This window comes from Salvelinus namaycush, chromosome 22 (genome assembly GCF_016432855.1).
Source record: "Salvelinus namaycush isolate Seneca chromosome 22, SaNama_1.0, whole genome shotgun sequence".
NCBI classification, from domain to species: Eukaryota; Metazoa; Chordata; class Actinopteri; order Salmoniformes; family Salmonidae; genus Salvelinus; species Salvelinus namaycush.
The window spans coordinates 10,269,770-10,277,179 of NC_052328.1; the positions used below are offsets into that span (position 1 = coordinate 10,269,770).

Here is a 7,410-nt window from a genome sequence, read left to right on the forward strand (position 1 = left end):
AAAACGGGAACTCATAAGGAAAGAGTTCACAATAAATCTATCAGCCTACTAAAATAGACGGAACATTTTCCCCTCAGAGGGCGCACCTACACACCTACACATGCACTCGCACATGCACACACACACACGCACGCACGCACACACACACCCACACACACACCTGCTTTGCAGTGCTCTCTTGGTACTCTCCTCAAAGGCCTCAGCTATCTGCTGTCTTCACATGAGGGAAGAACACAAGAGAGGAGGACAGAGAGAGTGTGAGGGAAGAGAGAACAGAGAGAAATAGAAGAGAGGGTTACTCACGGCTGGTGGATGAGGCTGAACCTGCTCAAATCACTGTCAGACAGATTCTGTTAAAGTAAAAGAAGCCGAAAAATACAAGATAATTATACGTTTTTTTACAAATCTGTGTGTACTGTAACTGACTGGTTCTTATGTTGGGTTTTGCAAAATAACATTACAATCTGTAATTCAGTTTTACACAACATGGTGCGCCGGTTATGAAATGTATCACTTCGTAGCTTACACCAGATGGCAGCATGATGCTAAAACAGCCAAAAGCCTTTGAAGCATGCCTGCTTTTAATAAGAAAATGATTGTTACTTTATGGCCCTACTTGTGTACCCTTGATCCGGTGCAGATTACACTCAATCTTATTTTGTCTCTAATTTGATTACTAAATATATCATTCCAGTGCCCTGTGACATTACCTTTGAAAAAATTACAATGATGTCTCTGAATGTCTACTCACATCCCTCAATAAATTGTATTTTCATGGTTCTCTTTGAAGGGAAGCAGTTGCCCTGAATTCCAGAGTAAAATTACACAAAAAATAAAATGTACTCTAAATCATGCTAAATTATGTATTTCTCTCTTCATTCATAATTGATTGCTTCAGGGTCCTCCTTTGGTCTCACTTGCTCTCCTTTCTTGTTATCCCTTGCTTGTATTAGGTTGAATTGATTTTCAGCATAATGAACTTTAGTACGCAGGTTCCCGATTGAATCATCTGCAAATCAGTCAGATTCCTTAATATGAGAGGCATCACCTTCCTCACAGAGAAACAGACCCCCACACACATCAAGGTGCACACTTGATCATTTCACTCACTTATAGGAGGAAAAGCGTCTCCACCTAAATTCAGGCTTAACTTTTTGACATTGAATAAAATATCAAATATTTTGCCTGAGTGCCTTCGCATATGCTGCTCCCAGATTGAATTATTTATGGCAAGTTTCTCCCGGTGTTTGAATGAAACACAATAGGCCCTATGCCCTGAAACCACTCCTGCATATTGAAGACCAGCAGTCCCCACTACAGAAGACACTAGAGCTTCTTCACTCCGCAGGACCTCAAAGCTCATATTCTAACTAGGTTTTGAAGACTTTGTTTGAAATCTAAATCAGCTTGGGGAAAGAGAGAGAGGTGGAAACACAGTCTGACCCAGCCTGCCCTCCACCTAAAATCAACATAGCAACTCAACTTTTTTCATTTAGCACTCTGCCAAGGAAATACGGGAGGATCTCAGACCTCAATGATACTGTTGTTAACTCCCTCTGTTACAAGACACTTGCCTTCTCTCCAACCACATCTCCCATGCCTCACATACTAAAATACCCCTCTGCTGAGTGAAGTAAGGCACTCCACATCATCACCATATAAAGTACATGGAGGAACTTTGAACTGCTACAGCTTCAAATACCATCCAGGACTTGCTACTACCCACACATGATGTGGAAAGACTGACCCTCTGCTGTCCTGCCCTCTGTTGTGCCTGTGGAGATATGATGATATGTCATATGGGAAACATGAGAGAAAAGACCTGCTCACTTTCTGAGAGCTGCATGCACAGCCAACCATAATATGTCAATATGTCATATTATGTTTAAGGCTATAAATACCACATGAATATGCAAATCCATCTAAAGGCACCCGCAGCACCTACACAGGCTGACATACAGAGGTCATGCAGCACGGCAAGCGCAGGTCCTCTCTGCCCTTCTATGCAAAACCAAAAAGTGCTGTATTTGTAACGATATTGGAACCCTTATTGGTGCTTTATAGAACCTTTTTTAATGGTTCTTTAAAGAACCTTAGGAAAATGTTATCCAGAGCACCATAAAGACACCATTTAGAACCCCATGAGCATGGTTCATTATATAATCTAAAACAATGGTTTCTATATAGCACCAAAAAGGGATAGGCTGTCAATATGAGCCAAAGAACCCTTATTTGGAACTATATAGAACACTTTTTACTTAAAAGTTGCTACACACTTTTAAGTGTGTACGCTAGCTACATGGACGCGGGTCTTTCTATAAATAATGGGGCCAATGTGTGACATTGGGATACACATTTCAAAATGGTTTGAAACAAAAATGATTTTTATGCAGTTCCACATGTGTACTTTTGAGGAATAAAAGTGAATATATGAAAATTGGCCCATAACTCCACCTATACAGCAACATAGGCCTAGGACTATACATCCTTTAAGCAGGGTTCATACAGACATTGGCAAGTCAAATTCAAGGACTTTCAGGGAACCTTTCATGCACTTAATTGTAATTTTCAAGGACCTCAATGTTATACAATTGTTTAAATAGAATTTATAGAATTGAAACATACAGGGCCTAATATAGAACCCCCCTCCCCCAAAACATCATGCAAAAAGTATACAAGAAAAAGTAGGCCATTACCACTTTAAAAATAATTCAATTATTATGACATTCTAAAATATGTGAGAATAATGTGGACATTGCCTGACTAAATAGATTGGATACATGCAGACAACAGATAATAAACCCATGAATAGCAGTAGCATTAATCTCACCATTGTTTTACAATGAGAAAGTTAAGCAAGTATGACTTTTTTAATTTTATTTAGAATTTTAAAAATCCACAAAATTTGTGCACTGTGCCTTTGCTAGGCATGTATTAGTAGATTTAAAAAGTTTTCAGCATTGCTTTTTCAATCTGATTTATTATTTTGGATTTCTGTGCCTATGAAAAAAACGTTTTCACCACTTTTCACTGGGGCAGCAGGTAGCCTAGTGGTTAGAGCATTGGACTAGTAACGGAACGGGTTGCAAGATCGAATCCCCGAGCTGACAAGGTGAAAATCTGTCGTTCTACCTGTGAACAAGGCAGTTAACCCACTGTTCCTAGGCCGTCATTGAAAATAAGACTTTGTTCTTAACTGACTAGTTAAATAAAAAACACAAGGAGACAAAATGTTAGATAGTTACACTGCATTTCTGAGCTCTCTATACACAACAACCTGTCCAACAGAACCAGGATTCTTACAGGGGTCATGTTTATCTTAACTGATTAACGCTTAATAATATGATAATACAAATTACACTGTCATACATTTTACGACAGACAAGTCATGTTTTATGTCATACGATTTCGGACAAATCCGTCAAGACACCAACCATGATAAACATAAGTTTAAATCAACGTTTTAAATCAACTCGTGAATTTGATTGAATATAGCTACGATCCCCCTTCATATCTTAATGTAATGACGCACACGTTTTTTTGTTCAGATTATTATCAATGATTTATCAACAGCTGTAACATGTTGTCCAGTGTAGGAAATCCTCACTGGTAACCTAGTTTGTAACCTAGCTCTACACACTGCCCTATCCCACCTGGACAAGAGAAACACCTATGTGAGAATGCTGTTCATCGACTACAGCTCGGCGTTCAACACAATAGTCCACTCCAAGCTCGACACTAAGCAAGGCCCTGGGTATGAACCTCTGCAACTGGATCCTGGACTTCCTGACAGCCAGACCCCAGGTGGTGAGGGTAGACAACAACACTGCCATGCTGACCCTAAAAGTGTTCCCCCAGGTGTGCGTGCTCAGCCCCCCCCCCCCCCCCCCCCCCCCGTACTCCCTGTACACCCATGACTGTGGTGGGCCTGATCGCCTACGGCAATGAGGTAAGAACCCTGGTAGAATGGTACCAGGAAAACAGCCACTCCCTCAATGTCAGCAAAACCAAGTAGCTGATCGTGGGGGAAATACCGTACAGCTGTCGACCTGAAGTCAGCGTGCATGCGCCCGACTGCCACAAGGAGTCACTAGAGCGCGATGGGACAAGGACATCCCAGCCGGCCAAACCCACCCCTTAACCCAGACGACGCTGGGCCAATTGTGCACCACCTCATGGTTCTCCTGGTCGCGGCCGTGACTTGCACTGTTTACAATAACAGGGTGAAGCGTTGTCATAATAGCAGTAGAGAATCATCTTGAACACGATCTACTTCCAAAGCTAGTTTAGCGTTTTTAGTCTGTAAACTGAATGGGAGAACGGATACTACGGCAGTGACTGGGAAGAATTTGTCTGTCACATTTTGAGTTTAATCCTCAAAGCTCCAGAGCTTGAATATGGCAAGTTGGCATTACAGAGAGTGCTGCAAACTATGAAGCTTGAAAAAAAATGGGGCTACATGAGTCTTAGCTGGACCCAGGTGTTCTGACTAGATCAATAAATGCCAGATCAATCAATACATGTAGGCCTATGTGCATGCTTCAGATCTGGCCTGGTAACCCCCACATCAAAAGCGAATCCTTTGAAACATTAATGACTTTGATTGATTCACCTTGAAATCCCCATTGACCTTATTTGGGGGAGTTAAAACTAGCTTGGAGGCATAGACGGACAACTTGAAAGTAAATGTTCAGTTTATCAAAATCCCTCGTACGTAGTATTGCTGTGGTATCCTACCTCCAAATGAAAGCTGTGCAGGGTCACTGAATAGTGCATAGAAAACTAGATACAGTAGCAAAGCTCACATAATAAAATCCTTAGATGACAAGAGCTCCTTAGTCATTGCCATGACGAATGACTTGTCAGCATGTTACCTAGATCAGGCCCACCACCTAGACAAGCAGTTCACCCAGAATGCAGAACAAGTGAATAAACCATTTACACCTTCGAACAGGTAAATCCTTTATAGGCTACACCTTAACGGTATTGCACACTTTACATTACAATAGCCAATACTTAACTTGTTGATGAAAACAAAGGCATCATTTGTATAAACATTAGCGTTTCTCATATAAAATGAAAACACAGGAGAAACCAAATAAAGAGGCCTACCTAGAAGCTTGTTCAACAGCGGTGGTGAGTAGGCCTAGTTGGTGATACCAAACAAAAGACCAAATGGTAAATATTTATTTATAGCTAAATGATAATGGTAACCAGACTCTGGCATTGGTGTTCACTCAATGTAGGGACTAGCGATAGCATATAGCAAGAAATGTTTGTACAAAACAATCGTCTGTTAATGTGGGGAGAAATGGAGGGAAATGTCCCACAATGTTACTACTTCCTGTAGAGCTGTGGTATTCTCAAAGCGGAAGTTGATTTTGATGCCTCACTATTTATGTCATTCTGGGAAGTAAAGGTGGAGATTTTTTAAAAACTAATAATTGGTCACTTCCTGTAAACTTTCACCAGACTCTGTCAACTTGACTGTTGCTTTACCCTGTCTCATACGCTTAGCATACTGCTGGAAAATCCATTATGTCCATTATGCATTTTGAAAGGATTGGAAGTTTTGGTTTTACAAATCTCATGTTTACCAACAATGTTGCAAACCTGTCAGATTTTGTCTCCCCTAAATTAACAATACCAGTTAATTAACAAGGATTTAGTGAGAATGGATAAATAATGTCCACTAATTTCAGCAATCTATGGCTGAAAGTAGCATTAGGACATTTTAATTATTGCACTCCTTTCAAGGCCATAATTGCTGTCGGAATTTGAAGGGAATTTAGAGTCCAAGTCTATTGTCTACTCTTACATCATTAGAACACCAAACTAAATCTGGCCAAAAGCCAAATGTTATTATGTACCTGTTGATATCGAATTATGTGGGTTTGTTGTGGTTTGGTGATAAAATGTTGTGGTAGTATTGGAAGTAGTATTCCGGTAGTATTGAGATGTCAAGGGAGAGAGAGTATAACAAAATAACTTACCATAAACCTCTGTCCATTAATCCTCATTCTTTCAACAGTTGCAGCACATTCTTGCATTTGATTCTGAAAGCGGTATGACATACATCCTAATGATTAACACATCATTTGCTGTGGTTTGGTGAATTCATTCAGTGGCATACAATAATGTAGTTGTTCTTTGCTCATTGGTGAAACTAGCAGTACCTTCCCAAAATAAACACACACAGTTCCTTGGAGATACCACGGAGAGGATTTCTCCTCCCACTCACCTGGCGCAGTAAGTTTGCCACCTGAGCTGAACTCCAGTCCTCACACTGCTCCCTGGTCGGCAGGTTCATCACTGTCACCACCAAAGGGAAGTCCAGGCTCTAATAGAAAGTGATGGACTGAGGTCTCTCTCTCGCACCATGACTACACTACAGCACTCAAGTCCCACATCAGGAAGTGGACTAGGGGGAGGAGGGGAGGTCATCTCTCACTTGGGCAGGCCATTCTCTCTCTCACTCGCTATCTCTCCCTCTTTCTCTCTCTCGTGCTCTAAAAAAAGTCATATTTCTGAAACAAATTTCCCTTAATCTGCAGGGAGAAAATGGGAAATAAAAACTTCCTCAAAGTCGAAGTGAGATATTACATTTGAAAGGGGACTTTTATTGGCTACATGACACCTTTGCATGACAACGTTCTCCTTTTTACGGATGAGGCTGACCTCATTTATATTCAGTCAACCTGTACGTGTCTAAAAGTGTCATGTTTCACTTCAACAGAAACTTGATAATGACAGCCCACTCCGTGTCTGACACCACAGCCCTTGTCACCAAAAGACAAAGCACTCTCCAATCTCCATTACATTTGACAACAACCTTGCTGTTTTTTGCTCAACAATCAGTCACTTTTAATACAGCTGGAAAAAAACTTTTAGTGAGACAATTATGTAGGGAGGGGGGGGGCGTATTGTTGTAACATCTCCAATATATAATACACATAAAAATGAAATGAAATAATTGATTCAGGTCATATAATTGAATAACCAACATCTTCAGAGTCTTTGCGTGTGTGTGTGTGTGTGTTTCATAGATCACACTGTTGGACTTGGGCCAGCACGGCACACAGCTGAGTGATCAGGAGGGAAGCGGGCAGACAATTACACAAAGCCTGGCCTGTGACACTACTTAACCCTCAAGCATCAGGCTAATGAGAGTTGTAATGTGGCTGAATACATTCCGTCAGGCATACAGGCCCCATCGGTGGGTTCACTCTGATCAAGGCATGCTTGCTTAAGGGAAACGTTAGGCACTGGTGGTTCACCACATGCCTTGACATCCGCTGGTGTGTTTCATGTATTTTGTTTAGAGCTCTTACAGTCAGATATTATTATGTGGTAACCAGTGGTGTAAAGTACTTAAGTAAAAATACTTGAAAGTACTACTTAAGTGTTTTT

At 40.9% G+C, this 7,410-nt stretch overlaps 1 long non-coding RNA gene across 1 annotated transcript; it reads right to left on the reverse strand.

Annotated features, from left to right (window-relative positions):
* Nucleotides 1-323: 323 nt before the first annotated feature.
* On the reverse strand, nucleotides 324-6,311 carry LOC120017902. The gene is made up of 3 exons (XR_005472158.1): nucleotides 6,242-6,311; nucleotides 5,994-6,056; nucleotides 324-350 (listed from the first exon to the last, which is right to left on the reverse strand). It is a non-coding gene; the product is annotated as an uncharacterized LOC120017902 (long non-coding RNA).
* Between the last annotated feature and the right edge of the window lie 1,099 nt (nucleotides 6,312-7,410).